This window comes from Misgurnus anguillicaudatus, chromosome 5, assembly GCF_027580225.2.
Source record: "Misgurnus anguillicaudatus chromosome 5, ASM2758022v2, whole genome shotgun sequence".
NCBI classification, from domain to species: Eukaryota; Metazoa; Chordata; class Actinopteri; order Cypriniformes; family Cobitidae; genus Misgurnus; species Misgurnus anguillicaudatus.
The window spans coordinates 32,831,682-32,847,117 of NC_073341.2; the positions used below are offsets into that span (position 1 = coordinate 32,831,682).

Consider the following 15,436-nt stretch of genomic DNA (forward strand, 5'->3'; position numbering starts at 1 on the left):
GAGGCTGTGCTATACAGCACTTGCCTCGAGTACCTTATTGCTTTTATAAAACGATTACCACACAATATTAAAGTAAAAAAATATATTAGTGCAACTTTTATGAAGTTAAATCAATAAAAGCATTCCTTCCGCTAGAAAAAATAGTCCCTGACTGCGAACAACAACATGAAAGCTCAAATAAAAACAACAAACTGTTCTCAGACTTTAGCCGTTTCTCAATATGCGTTCTTCTCTGTACTTGCGTTCTTGTGGACTTGTGAAACGTCATCAGTCACGGCCCAAGTACTGTTCCAATTCAAAGTTCGCATCAAGCCCAAGTTCACATAAAATCCCCGGATGTGTTCTTGATCCGCCCATTTTATCGAGGATGCATCAGAGGAGACTTGTGTGGACTTATGACAGCGAAGTTTCCCAGAATGCATTTCGCGTCAGGAGTTCGTTCTTCCGAGTCTGAACTTGCAAGTTCGAACTACGAATGACACAAGTCCGAGTTTGGCGTACTTGGTATTGAGAAACGGCTTTTGTCTCATTATATGTTTATGTGTTGCTAAGGGTGTTGCTAAGGGTGCAGTGATATTAAATAGAATTGTTGGGTGAAGCGGTCATAGCAGTGTTCTATCGTGAATAAAGCACACCTATTGACCAATCAGAATCAAGGATTGGAACTAACCGTTTTATAATGTACTGTAAATGTCGCCAAATCAGTGCTGCCCTGACAGCCTGTTAGTCTAATAATTTGAATAAGAAATCATTTGTATTGCGTAGCAAAGCTTGGATATTTTTCCTATTTAGAACTTGACTCTTCTGTACTGCCCTACAAAGCGAAAGCGCAGTAACTACGCATTTGGTCAAAATTGAGTTATGGGCTTTGTGAGATCTGTTGTGTCTTGTGACAAAGTCTCCTGGTTAAATTTTGTCCCATTTCAGAGAAATGTGTGTGCCAAAATTGCAGTAACATGTTTGACTGGCTGGTGTAAAAAACTTTAAAGGCATTTTTCTCAGTTTCAGTGTTTGCGTAGATACTGCACTTAGCCTTTGGAGGGCAGTGTAGTATCGTGTACTAAGAACGACAGAAAATTAAAAGTTGCGATTTTCTAGGCCGATATGGCTAGGAACTATTCTCTCATTCTTGTGTAATAATCAAGGACTTTGCTGCCGTAACATGGCTGCAGCAGGGTAGTGATATTACGCTCTGCCCGAAAATAGTCCCCTTGGTAACTATAAAATGCTAAAAGCGGTACCGCCAGACCGGGAGATCAGCTGAATGGATTCCAAAATGGTAAAATGTTTAACTCTAGGGGAGCTGGAAAATGAGCATATTTTTTAAAAAAGTGGAGTGTCCCTTTAAATAATAATAAAAATTATAGAAAAGATATAATATGACCCCTTTAACCATTATTATTCAAATACACTTACAATTAAGGCAACATCACTATCAATTCATCATAAGAGGCAACAATAGTAGCAGTATGCAACAGCACCTATAATATTACATCACAGTACATAAAGCTCCTGTAAGTAAAAGCTGAAAAGAGAGCAAGTGCCTTATGGTTGTGCATTAAGATCTGTCATTTTTGTTTAGTGCTGGTAGTCGATGGACCAGCATAGCCATGCTGTTCACCAGCAAAACTTAACTGGTAAAGCTGGTGGACCAGCATAGTGAAGCTGGTTGACCAATGAATTCCTGCTGTCGCTTTTTAATATCTGCCAATCGATACTGGGTGAGTACCCTCATTAGAGCCTAGACAGAACAAGTGTGATCTCATCTTGTCCAAGTAGAATACACAAAATTTCTCTTCTCACAAAGAAAACCCAGGGGCATGGTTCATTATAAAATGCTAACAGGAAGCCATCTAATAGGGAACAGAACGCTGAGAGAAATAAGCAGAGCCTGAGTCTTAAGTGATCCGAAGAGAGACTTTGGGTCACCTTCTCTTGTTGGCATATTAAACTCTGCCCCCTTTCACCCTACCGAGATGAGAAATACTGGCAAAGAAAGGTGTGTGTATGGGTGTGAACAACACAAACATGAGAATGTCTAAGGGTCGTTCACACTATGGATGATTACAATAACTACTTTATAAAGATATTTATAGAAGCATCACACCAATAGATGAAAAATTAAATCTATGCTCCAAAGCACAAGAGTCAGTGTCAAAGACCATTTGGCAGTATGTTGTATCATTCATCAGCTATTTATTTTTTATTGTTATAGTTGTGGTATGTACTCCGGTATTCTCTTATTCTCTCTGAATGACTCTTTGGATGAAAATCTAGATGGATCGACTGTGTACACAGCATTTGGCTTCATCAGAAGCTATTGGGAATTTATGTCTCTTGGTTTCCAAAATTTTAATTGAACAGATGCTTAAATAAGATTACTGAATAACAAACTTGCTATTATCAAATAAACCAACAAAAGAAAGTGCCTTGTATCAAAAGAACATAAAATCTATTTCATGACCAATAAGATTTTTTTCATGACAATTAAAGAGATAGGTCAAAAATTCTGCCATTATTTTCTCACTCTCATATTGTTACAAACCTGTATATATATATTTTTGTTCTGATGAACACAAAGAAAGATATTTTAAGGAATATTTGTAACCAAACCAATCATGAGCCCCATTCACTTCCATAGTAGGATAAAAGTCAATGGGACTCATCAACGGTTTGATTGCAAACATTCCTCATAATATGCTTATTTCTCTCAGCATTATGTTTCCTGTTAGGTGTCTTCCTGTTAGCATTTTATAATGTTACATAACGTAACAACATGAGAGTGAATAAATGACAACAGTATTTTCATTTTTGGGTGAACTATCCCTTTAAGCAAATTCTTGTCAAGTTCTTATAGCCACCAGAAGGTGTTTCATGCAGGGTGATAAGTGTCAAATTGGTAAGGCTATGTGATATCATCAGCCAGTCAATATGCCTATAGAATGTCACATTAAAACAATATTAAAGCAACTGAATAATAAATGAATCCTTAAAATTACGTTTGGATACATTTACTGCATGTGGCAGATGCTTTTATTCAAAGCGCATTACATTTTATCAGTATGTATGTTCCCTGGGAATCAAACCCATGACCTTTGCCCTGCTAACAAAATACTATATTCACATACAGGAAAGCAAAACGTTAATAAATATATACATACATTGACATTCGACCTCTAGCTCCAATACAACCATATAAACAGTGCGCACATTATCAACACAAAAGAAAACAATTAATGTACTGTAAAATACGACACAGCGTCTCACAGTGGATATATTTAAACATTGCAAGGCACTTAAGAAAAGTATTTATCTTATGTGACATACATAAAGTGCATGCTGTATGTGAACTGACGGATACATTTTCAAACTGATGAAAGCTTTAAGCATGCTGTGTGCATTCAAATATTAGTGTCTGCGCATGCTGAATGAATTTGCCATTTTTACTAATTTGCACCCCCCAACTTATTACATCATGCATATTTTCCACCTCCCGTTTTGACTCAGGTGAGTTTAATAACAGCAGATTAATAAAACCAGATTGTCCTGCACATTAGTCACATTTGGGGTGTCAGGATGTCAGAGATTATAATTAGGACCTGAGAAAGAAATAAAAATAGAAGCAGTGCAGGAGATGAAAGACTGGAGCGCTGCTAAAGAAAGAATAGCTCATGTCTGTGAAATGTGAACCTGAATCAGATTTTAGTGCTAACAGGGAATTTGGCTGTGGTGACTACAGCTTCTAGTGCACAGCTAATACAAAATACACAGATGATATTGATAAAAGTACTAAAAATACATAAGTAAAATGACAATGTAAGAAGTGCACTGTACGACAAAGTGCTATACTGTATGTAAAGATATGATACTTGGAGATACATTAATGAACTGAGAGAAAAATGGGTCTGGTTATTTTGGTGATCAGAGGGACCGAATGGAGGACATGCAAACTGATAAATCTATGGATTCGTTTTGATACTTAGATATCTGTCAACATGCATGCATAAAGGTTTATTTATAAAAGTGGCAGAATGATTACTGTCCTGGTCATAGCTGTCATTGACACATTCATGTAACACCCTGTTTCTTTGAAAAAAGTTGTCCTGCCTCCCGCAAGCCTTCTGATGGATCAATCGGTACATATTATGCAACATTAACACATGCACAGTTAAGCTGATATAATTTATAGCAGCTTGTGTTTATAACCTGTGCAAAACAAATTAACATTTAAAAACAATCACTTCCTTCAGAAAATCATTGTAAAGCATGCATAATGCAAAGTTGGGTGTCTTTCACCTAAGCATTTGGCAGATGCTTTTATGGCAGTGCATTCATGCTACTGTATACCAGTGGTGGCTGGTCAAGGGGGGCGCTGGGGCGCCGTCCCCTTAAATTGGCCAGAGAAGAAAGCTACTTTAAATGAGTGGTTCAACGGTATTTCATGCATTCTGACCTATTAACACAGTTATAGAGTTGTTTCCTTTCAGTCGGTCACTACGACGTCACGTTGTGACCGACGAATTGGGACGTGACGTCTCCATTTCCTCCTTCAGGGAACGAGGGTTACATCCGTAACCGAGAAGTTTCCTCATGCTAAACGTAGGCAAAATGTCAAAAAAGCAGTTGGGCTTGTTACAGAGTATTTCTGTGCCTTCGCCAGGGTTCGTACAAGTTTCGGAAAGTTTTTTTCGATTACAGGTCCAACTGACGTTTCAGGGGTTTTTATACGTATCACCTATTTTTATGGGCACATCCCCCGGAAACCCCGCCCACCCGTCAATCAACGGGAGACGCTAGAACTTTCAAACATCACATGACGCGGCAGCTTTTTTTAATTTAAAAACTCAACAATGGCATGAATGAAGAAGTGTGTTTTTGGATGTAAGGAGAAGAAAGCCAGCCTTATGGAAACAATGGATATAGTTTGTTTATCCGGAGTAGCAGCGGAGCTTGCGTGTGTGTTTGATGCGCTGGACTTCATTGAAAAGTCCCAACCGGGTCATACGTTGCATGCGGTAAGTAAGACTTCGGTCTTATGTTGGAAATAGGCGCGTGCATATTAAATAAATAACACGAACATGTAGTGAATCATAAGTTAACCAGTGTTGTATAGTGCTGCATGGCTCGTAACTCCTCCTTCTTCATTTTTTCGTACGTTATCGGAAAGAATCGGTCAAGCTAATCTTTCTTTTATAAATCGGATTAAACTAAAGACTCTTCGGAGATATAAAGAATGTAATACTACTCTATAGGTACTCCAGATTAACATCAGAAATGCAGAAACAGCGTGTGTTATTTGAGCTTTAACATTTTACCAAAAAGTTAAACATATAGCGCAAATTAATACACAATAAAATTATTTAGTTGTACTATTTCACTGTTAGTCATGTTACAAAAACTAAATGCATTTATAAAGGGTGATTTTGTAAGGATAAAATCTTATTTTCTTTTATCTCAAGATATTTCACTTGCTGATCAATACTGTATCTGCAGTTACATGGCAATCTGAAACAGGGTTATGAGACCCTGAGAACGATCCACTCACATGAGGTCAAAAACATAAAAACCAATATTGATTCACTTACACATAAGTTGGAGAGTTTGGGGCGCACAATGCTGCGCCCCAAGGCGGATCTGAAACCACATTACATGCTTTTACCACATTTACTGACCTACATACACACTTGTTTGGGTGGTGCCCCAGACACACAAACTTGACTCACACACAATGAACTCAGTTTTGATTTTTTTTTAAATAAATGATAACATGACTAACATTGAAAGTAAATTATTTTATTTTGTATTAAAAGCGGGGTGCATGATCTCTAAAAGCCAATGTTGATACTTGAAATCACCTAAACAAACACGCCCCTACCCCAATAGAATCTGGACCTTCTTTTCAAAGACCCGCCCTGCATATACGCAACCCAGGCAACAATGTCGGTTAGTAGACATGCCCCTTACTGCTGATTGGCTACAAGTGTGTTTTGGTACTCGGCCCGACTCCATTTTCCAATGTGTTTTTCAGAAATCATGCACCTCGCTTTTAATTTGCACTATATATTTAACTTTCTGGTAAAAGTAGCTTTCTTCTCTGGCCAACTTTAGAGGAGCGGCGCCCTAGAGCCCCCTATTGACCAGCCACCACTGGATAAGAGAGTGCTTTACTTCCTGCTTTTTTCAAAACAATCACATCCTAATGACAAAAGTGCGGGCTCGGGTCGAATCAATAAAAGTGTGAGTGCGTATTTCTGGGGGAGTAGGGAGGGGGGACAATTGCTCTGGTGGATGGTTTGGTTTGGATAGTGTGAGTGCTCCCTAAGATCTGTTCAAATGAAATAAGATCCTGTAATTTAAAAATGCAATGTTTAATAATTTATTTTATGATTGAAATAAAGTTTTTTTTATTAAAGAAAAGTGTATTTTTGTTGTAGCCTAGTTGTTGAGTAGTGTAGAAATCGGTATCGGCAGGTCATACCTACAGAAAAACCGAAAATCGTAAACGGTCAAGAAAATTGCAATCAGTGCATATACAGTATAGTAGAGAAAGAGATCTGTTTAGACACTCAACCCATAACGGTGAGCAATAGTAATAGTGATTTTCACCTTAGCAAGCGCCACTATTCTCAATTAAGCCATATAAACCCTGTGTGTGCATGTCAGCCTATATAATCTTACGTAGCTACAGTAAATGTACGTAAATGTAAAATACATAATAGTGCCACCGCATAAAATAACACAGCATTCAGTTTGCAAGCTAATTTTAAATATGCCAATGCAAATCACTCTTCAAGGTACTCTGATGACACTGCATTCATGTTATCAGTTTGTAGCCTGTACGGTGTTGATATAATAACATTTCATATTAGCCAGACATTGCTGGATAATTATCCCTCTCCGTCCGCCGCAGATCCACGCCTGTTTGATGGCTCCCTGACTCACACATGCAGCCGTTACATTGTGACAGATGGCATATGAATCATTAAGACACCAGTAGATCAATTATTCATCATGGGTAAAGAGCAAACACTTAACTAATTGTCAAACAGGCAAAGAGAAACAGACAAAGAGAGAGAGAGTGACAGAGAGAGATAAAGACAGAGAGAGGTAGTGTCAAGACATCTAAAGTCGCAATAAATTACAAATGAGAGCTAATAGCGCCAAATCAGAGCGTTTTAACCCTTGACCGAAGCTGCTGAATTGAGTTCGGTGATAAAGCAGCCGGTAATAAAATGATAGAGCGCTGAACACAGCTCTTACGGTTTGGCATTTAAAAACCTACAGGAGACCACGTACAGTGAATTTACTATGGGTAAGAGGTGGAGCAATATGACGACAGATACTAAAGTGCAATCATTCATTACTTTATTAATAATACAACAATCTTTTTTTCAAGCCTAATTGTCAGCTGTATATTGTTGCCAAGCAACAGAGAAATTTGGCACAGAATTCGACTAGTGTGCATCATCTGTATTTCATTCTTGAACGTGCTTATTTCTGCACAATTCACAATTTGGACACACGCACAACTTGTATTGCATTAGTTGTGTTTTTCAATATCAATAATTTATCAAAACAGCAACAGATGAAGTGCTGCTTGCTTGGCACAGAATGATAGTCAAGACAGAAATATTTGACATTCAATATTCAGTAAATATTCACACTGACACTGATATACTGACTCATGGATGGTTCAATACAAATATGCAAAGCAACAAAGTTAAGGACGCAGCAACGCGAGGATATCACAGTTTTTGTAACACTAATGTTTCAGCACCATGTCCTCATGCTAAATATCAAAGGCAGCGTTGCTGTCTTCATCGACACTGGTGTGAGGGTATACCAGATCATCAGATCCTGATCCAGTATTTGAAAATGTACTGTATGTGTGTCCATGCTATTGGAGTTTGCTATATTGACAATATTCCCATCCTTTGGTTTATACCATCATTGTGTAACAACCTTGCTGACTTAAAAGTATGTTATGTCAGTTCCTATGAAGTTGAAACGTTTCTTTTAAAATCAACTTCACACAACAGCAGGCGAAATTTTCCCTCCATCTGGCTCTATGACACACCCCCTGATCTCACCATAGCAACCCCCAGGCCCAATCTGCATTGCCTCTCGTGAGCTTTATTTTTCATTGAAGTGAATATAATTTGAAACAAACTAAATCGCCAGCTAATTATCATTATTACTATTATTAGAATTCTACGATAATACCATATTGATGGTATCATACCATGTAAACGTTGGATTTTTAATAGGTTAATATTATATAATTGCACTGCTTCACTCCCAGACAAAAAGGTAAAAAAACTTTCACTGTTGTGGTATCTTTTCAGAAATTACACATTTGTAGCTACAGAGTGCATATTAGTAGTACCTCAAGGGTACGTATTGGGACCCTACCTAAATGGTACATATAAAAACCTTTCAAAAGGGTACTGTCCCAGTAACAGCTTTTATAAATTTTTCCTAAGAGCGTATGATATACCTCCAATCTTTTAACTTTAAACTCTAACAGCTATAACAAATACCATAAGTCGTGAAGTCATAATGATAAGAGCGGTTTCATTGATACTGCACTAAAAGCAAGTGTAAGAAATCTTGATTCACTTTAAAGTGTTAATGAAATTTTTTCATATGATCGACAGACCATTCAAGAAAGGTTCACTTTACCAGATGGAGCCATATGACAGATACCAAAGCGAGAGAAAGATGAGACAGACAGTGAGATAAAGTGTCTAAGCCTCTGATTACCCATCCTGTCAGTGTGCCAAGCCAGTGATGCAAAAATTGCAGGCCTCAGAAACGGTCATCGCCCCGAATGACTTAAAATAGCGAGCAGAAGTTGGCATGAGGAAAAATTCCTGCATCCAATGCTTTTGCTAATTCCTTTATTAGATCTCTGCAGTATAACGTCTTTGATTTTTAGACTTGAGTAGAGGAAAGGTGAGAGACACAATGTTGGCAGCATCTGTCAGTCAAACACAAGAGCCAGCAAGAGTTGACATCACTACACCATTGATGTCAGTGAATAATTTGCTTAACCTTCCTTAATGTAACTCTAACAGAGCAACATTATGATAAATTGAAAAGTAATAAAATATTTGTATAAAGCAGAATTTTTGACCAGACAAGGCTTTATTTATTTTCTTAAATTTAGTTGAATAATCTTATATAAAAAAGACTTGTTGTTTCAACTTTAACTCATTCCCCTCAGCATTTTTTTTGTGATTTTCATAAAAATTTAAAATGCCTTCCAGGAAAACAAAGCGGGAAAAAAAGTTTCATCTTATCTTCATTTGTTCTCTTTTTATAACCTCTTAAATATGGGTAGATTTCTTCAAAAATAACACATTTTGAGCAAAAAGCTGAAATAATTGCATTTTGTAAAGGAATTTTGTTAGAGATCAGATTCAGAATGATGATCAAAACATACATAGAGTTTAAAATTAATTAAATTAGTTTTTGCTTCAGTTTTTTATTAATTGGGTAGGAGCGATTACTGTAAAAACTCGTCAGGAAAAGCGTCATTGGCAGGGAAATGTTCTCTCTTAATTGACAAGATAACTCGTTAATGGCGGGGAACGAGTTAAAAAGTAAATTACCTGGTTGCCTTAAAATTTTGAGTTAATTCGACTTTAAAATATTAGTTAACTCAAAAAAGTTGCGTAAAACAGTAATATTAACTCTTTCACCGCCAGCGTTTTAAAAAAAAGTTGCCAGCCAGCGCCAGCGTTTTTCATGATTTTCACAAAAGTTTAATGCCTTCAAGAAAATGTTCTTCTTCAAATATATAAACATACAATATACCAAATGAAATAACAGACCCTCTGCTTTCAAAAAAAAGTAGTTCTTTTGTAATCAGCTTTTGAATATGGGTAGGTTTCTGCAAAAACACCACATTTTGAGCAAAAAGCTGAGATAATTCAATTTTTGTGACGGACTTTTCATAGAGATCCCATTCAGAGCGATCTTTAAAACAGACACGGGCATGCAGCAGCTTGCCATAGGGCAATACTTCCGGTTTTAAAAAGTTGCGGAAGGGCGCCACCTAGTGGATAATAGCGGTATTGCGGAAACACGGAAATACTCATCATTTGCGGGGAAGCGTTTTCTCTTGATTTACGAGATATCTCGTCAATGGCGGGGAAAGAGTTAAGTTGAATTAACTCAAAATTTTTATGCAACCATGTAAATAACTTTTTTACTGAGCCCCTAAGGTGACATTTGAGTAAACAAATCGAAAGTTTAGTTTTGCGTGTTCACGTGAAACTATCACATGCGCACGGGATAGTTTCATGTGCGCACGCGTTAGTTTCACATGCGCATGCAAAATTAAAGTTCATACAACACGTTGATTTGAGTATTTTTTAAAGGTTTCACACATCAGATTCAGTTTGACTATGCTAGTGATGCCATCTAAGCTAGATAGAAGCGATTAATTAAAGCAGAAATAAAACTGGAGGTTCTGGTGATGATAAAGGAAGTGGAGACCACCCACTGGTGTAATAAAAAAAATCACCAGAAATGACACTTTTAACACTTCCAAAGAACAGATTCACACCAGCTCCTATTACCAACTCTTTGCAGTTTTAAAAGGAAAGTGCAGAGCCTTTTAACATAGAGCAATATTTAACCATGCTGGGTAAATATTGGACTCTGTTACAACAAGTGTACACGAGAGACAAGGATGACGACAGGTAACAATTAACATATAACTTTAATGGAACGATGAACAAGATGACAGGCAATAATACACATGACATATACAAGAAACGACAAAGAATAAAGACAATGGTAAGTACAGAGTCCAGGTAATCGTGAACAGGTGAAGAAGGAAATCAAAGATGGTGGTTGACGGGGTGCAAAGGATTATGGGTAGTGGAGTCCGGAGTGAGGATAGATGACAGGGAATATGTTACAGACAGAACACAGCTGGGTTAAAAATTGACCCAATGCTGGGTTGTTTTAACCCAACTGCTGGGTTAGTATAACACATGGGTGCACAACAACGTGTTCTGTCCAATATTACCGGAAGTTATTTTCTTTATAAAGTTTTAAATTTGGATATTTCTACAATAACAGCGTGCGGATTACCCTCAGAAGCCCTTTGTTTATCATCATGGAGCTGTTTGGATTTATTTTATGAAGGATGGATGCACATTTTTTGGAATTGAAGGACGTGGACCCCATAACTTTACATTTGATTAACTGAAAGATCTAAAACATTTTCTAAAATAACTGAAAATGTGTTCGTTTGAAAAATGATGGACATGTGCATCTCGTTTAATATCATTTTTGGCCGAACTATCCCCTTAAAGCTATTTCTTACGGACAAAAGCATGATTAAATAACAAATTTTAAATTTTTTAAGTTTTTGGAAGATAATTATCTACAGCAGTGGCGGCCGGTGACTTCACATATTGTCACAATATGTATGCAGCCTGTCATGTGTGTGGGTCGTAATTTCAAAATATTTGTTCTGCGCGTTGAGTGATCCTATGTGCATCACGTGTCTTGTCAAAATAAGTGCCTGCTGCAGACACGTCTAAAGGGTTTATGATAAAAGAGACGCTCGCGTTTGCCAGATATTCACATAATTTCATGCGTAATCAGAGTTTAGTGTTAAGGGAGTGTCTTGCGTGTATTTGAGAACGTGAGCGTCTTTTTTATTATAACCAGTTTTGACGCGTTTGCAGCAGGCCCTTATTTTGACAAAACACGTGATGCACATAGGATCACAACAAACACATATTTTGAATTTGCGCCCCTTGGATGAGCAGTCACGAGCCGCCACTGATCTACAGTACAGTGAACAGGTGTGTAATACTTGCATTGATGGTACAAATGCACCATGGCTCAAAGCCAAATAAAACAGTATAAAATGAAACCCACCCATAAGTCCTCATGCTCTGTGTTAAATAAAAAATGTATGCTACTGATATGACCGGAGTCCCCATCTCATAGTGTACATCACTGAAAATGTATTTAAGTGCACCTTTAAAAATTAAGTTAATCTTAAGGATAAATAAGAACAGAAAAAGAAAACTATCTTTAATGCTTAATAAAATAAATAATATGAAGATATTGTAAACATATACACTTATGAGTGTTGACCATGGCTGAAAACTGAGCCATTCATTAAAAACTATCCTTTTAATGTGATGACACAGTTTATACTGTACAGGAGTAAAGTAACAGCTGCTGGCAAGAAACACCAGCCTACGCGCTTTTCCAGACAACAGCGCTGGCACAAGCCCATTACAATATCACAGACCAACTTCAGCTGAAGCAAACAGTCTATCAGTCGCTCTCACACTTGACCATGGTACATTCAGCAAATTCAGCATGAATTCACAACCACTCATTCACTTCTTTTCTATTAAATAAAAAGACGTCGAATATGTTCAGTTTCACAGTGACTCACCCAGTGGATATGAACTGTCCATGTATGTCTAGATATTATATTTTTCCCATGTCACAATACTATCAAAAGACAGATTTCATTATGAAATTATTAAATGTATCAAATTGGTCCAAGAACAGGTGCATTTATTTTACAGCCATATATTCTTTATGTCAACCATATTCATTTTTCAACAAATATTAGGAGAAAATCAGAGACAAAGTTAATACTTGTATATACTGTCAGAAAACGCAATAAAAATGGTCGAGAATGCTTCTGTTTATTTTATCAGATGCATTTAAAGGAAAACACCTTAGGAATGAATTTAGAAGCCACCAAACACTTCCATATTTCCCTATTTAAAATCTGCTGATATTATCAAAGGAAAACGCCACTGTTTTTCAATATTTTAGTATGTTCTTACCTCAACTTAGATAAATTAATACATACCTATCTTTATTCAATGCGTGCACTTAATCTTTGTACAGCGCATCGTGAATGTGTTAGCATTTAGCCTAGCCCCATTCATTCCTTAGGATTCAAACAGGGATGAATTTAGAAGCCACCAAACACTTCCATGTTTTCCTTATTTAAAGACATGAGTACATGAGTAGTTACACGAGTAAGTATGGTGGCACAAAATAAAACTTGGCAATTTTTTAAATCGGATAAATATAAGAACTTTATTGTATAGCGGAAGAGCACTTAGTTTGCAGCACTTCCACCTAGGGCGCAGTAATATTGACGGAAGTTTGAGCGAGAGGGGGAGTAGTCATATGTTACTCCAAGTATGCCAAGTTTTATTTTGTGCCACCATACTTACTCATGTAACATGTCTTTAAATAGGGAAAACATGGAAGTGTTTGGTGGCTTCTTAATTCATCCCTGTTTGGATCCTAAGGAATGAATGGGGCTAGGCTAAATGCTAACACATTCACAATGCGCTGTACAAATATTAAGTGCACGCATTGAATAAAGATAGGGGTTGTATTAATTTGTCTAAGTTGAGGTAAAAATATACTAAAATATTAAAAACTGTGGTGTTTTCCTTTGATAATAACAGCAGATTGAATCCTGCAGCACCATAACCAACATCACCAATACATCAAAAGACAACCTTAGGACACGAACTTCAATCTCAGGCCCCTGCACCCTTCTTATACATCAATCAAGCTGACAGCTGACAGTCCTTAAAAATCAACCATCCAGCTACAACCAACAAGGCTAACATCCCATTGACAGCTATTTACTTTTATTCTAACAGTGTATGCTCTGATATTATAGACTTATAGTGGTAGGCGGAGGTGATCCAATCTAACAAGTCTTAAAAGTTAAAAACATTTTTGTCAAACCAACATTTATTTTTATGTTACTTTAACTTTAAAATGAACTTTTTACAAGCCAAAACTTAAAGAGCACCTATCTTTTGATTCATGTTTTAACACTACCTTTGGTGTGTAAGTGTGTATTAGTACATGTTAATGATATGCAAAAGGTACAAACCCCAAAGTAAATGATGACGGGCGTTATCGTCTCCAACATAAATCTCTTTTCTTGTGTTACAAAAAACACACGGATTGTAGCCAACAATTTACTTCCTGGGATTGGTGATGTAGACAAGACCGACATCATCATAATTCCTCCCGCTTTGATTCACAGCCTATAAGTTAACTCCTGTTAGCATTGCGACCGAATCTTTTAAATATGGTAAGGAACATCACATTTCCAGCTGATATCAGAGATATTCAGGCCAATCACAACGTACAGATTAGCTGGCCAATCAGGGACACAGAGCTTTTCAAATTGATGAGTTTTGTACAAAATCAATGCATTGGAGACACAGGAGCTACAAAAATGTATTTTGTGCCACCCAGTTCATAATGTGTTTTTGAACCATGAACTACGCGAACACACTCCATTATACCGAATGCACAAAATAACATTGTTTTTTAGCAATAAAATAGGTGCACTTTAAAATAGTAGGTTAAATTGACTTGCAAAACCGAGTTGTTTGAACTTCTAAATTCAGCCTTTAGCTTTATCAATGCAGTGGACTAAGTGCCACAATTACACAATTATAATAAAATTAGATAAAACATGGTTGAAATTCGAGGGTGTCAGTGAGGTTCACCCTGTTCCTGCTCACTGTTGCATCTGTGTTTCATAGTCAAAGCTGTAGCCTGCTGTTCTTACATCAGCAGCTGAGGTAATGATAGACTGTGTGATCACATTATCCACAAGAAGCTGTAATGCACAATCACGTGGTGCAATAAAAGAGCAGCTAGCAGACAGGCACTGTAATTAACTCGCACAAATAAAAGGGCACACATACGGTCGTGTGTATTCGCATTTATGTTCTCATACAAGTTGCAATCGACAGAGTTGCATTAGTCTGTTCCAAATCATATTGGGGCAGTTTCCCGGACAGGGATTAGACTAGTCCTTGACTAAAATAAATGTAAGAGCTGTCCAAAATGAAAACAACTTGCTGCACTGACATATCTTAAAATACATTGTGCACTTTTCTTTACCTCAAAATACACACAAGTATTATTTTTAGTAAGGCATGTTTGTTAAAACCAGCTATATTTCCTAATTAAACTAAGGCTAGTCCTGTTTTAAGCTAATCCCTGTCTGGGAAACCACCCCAATGTGTTCAAAAAATGGATGGCATACTATTACTGGGCTGAATTAAAGGTGCATTGTGCAACTTTAAGAAGGATCTCTTGACAGAAATTCAATATACATAACAGTAATATCAGTGAGTACGTTTACATGCACAGTCTTATGCCGATTATGCTTAATAAACTGATAGCACGTGGGGTCATGTAAACGCATAAAACGGTTTTATTTAATCGGGGAAAGCCCATAAACAGCGTAAGCAAAAACCGATCGGCACAGGTAGATTTTTGCTTATTACCCCGATTTCGCGTGGCATGTCAACACCTTAACCGTCTTTCTCATGGTTTTGTCCATGTGCGCATGTCTCTGCGTGTGAAACAGAAATGTCACATGCGGAAG

The 15,436-nt window shown here is 37.2% G+C and overlaps 1 protein-coding gene across 8 annotated transcripts in view; it reads right to left on the reverse strand.

The window, feature by feature from the left end:
• Nucleotides 1-15,436, reverse strand: part of cacna1ea (calcium channel, voltage-dependent, R type, alpha 1E subunit a) — a 185,371-nt gene that overhangs the window by 68,693 nt on the left and 101,242 nt on the right. The gene's annotated exons all lie outside the window — the stretch shown is intronic.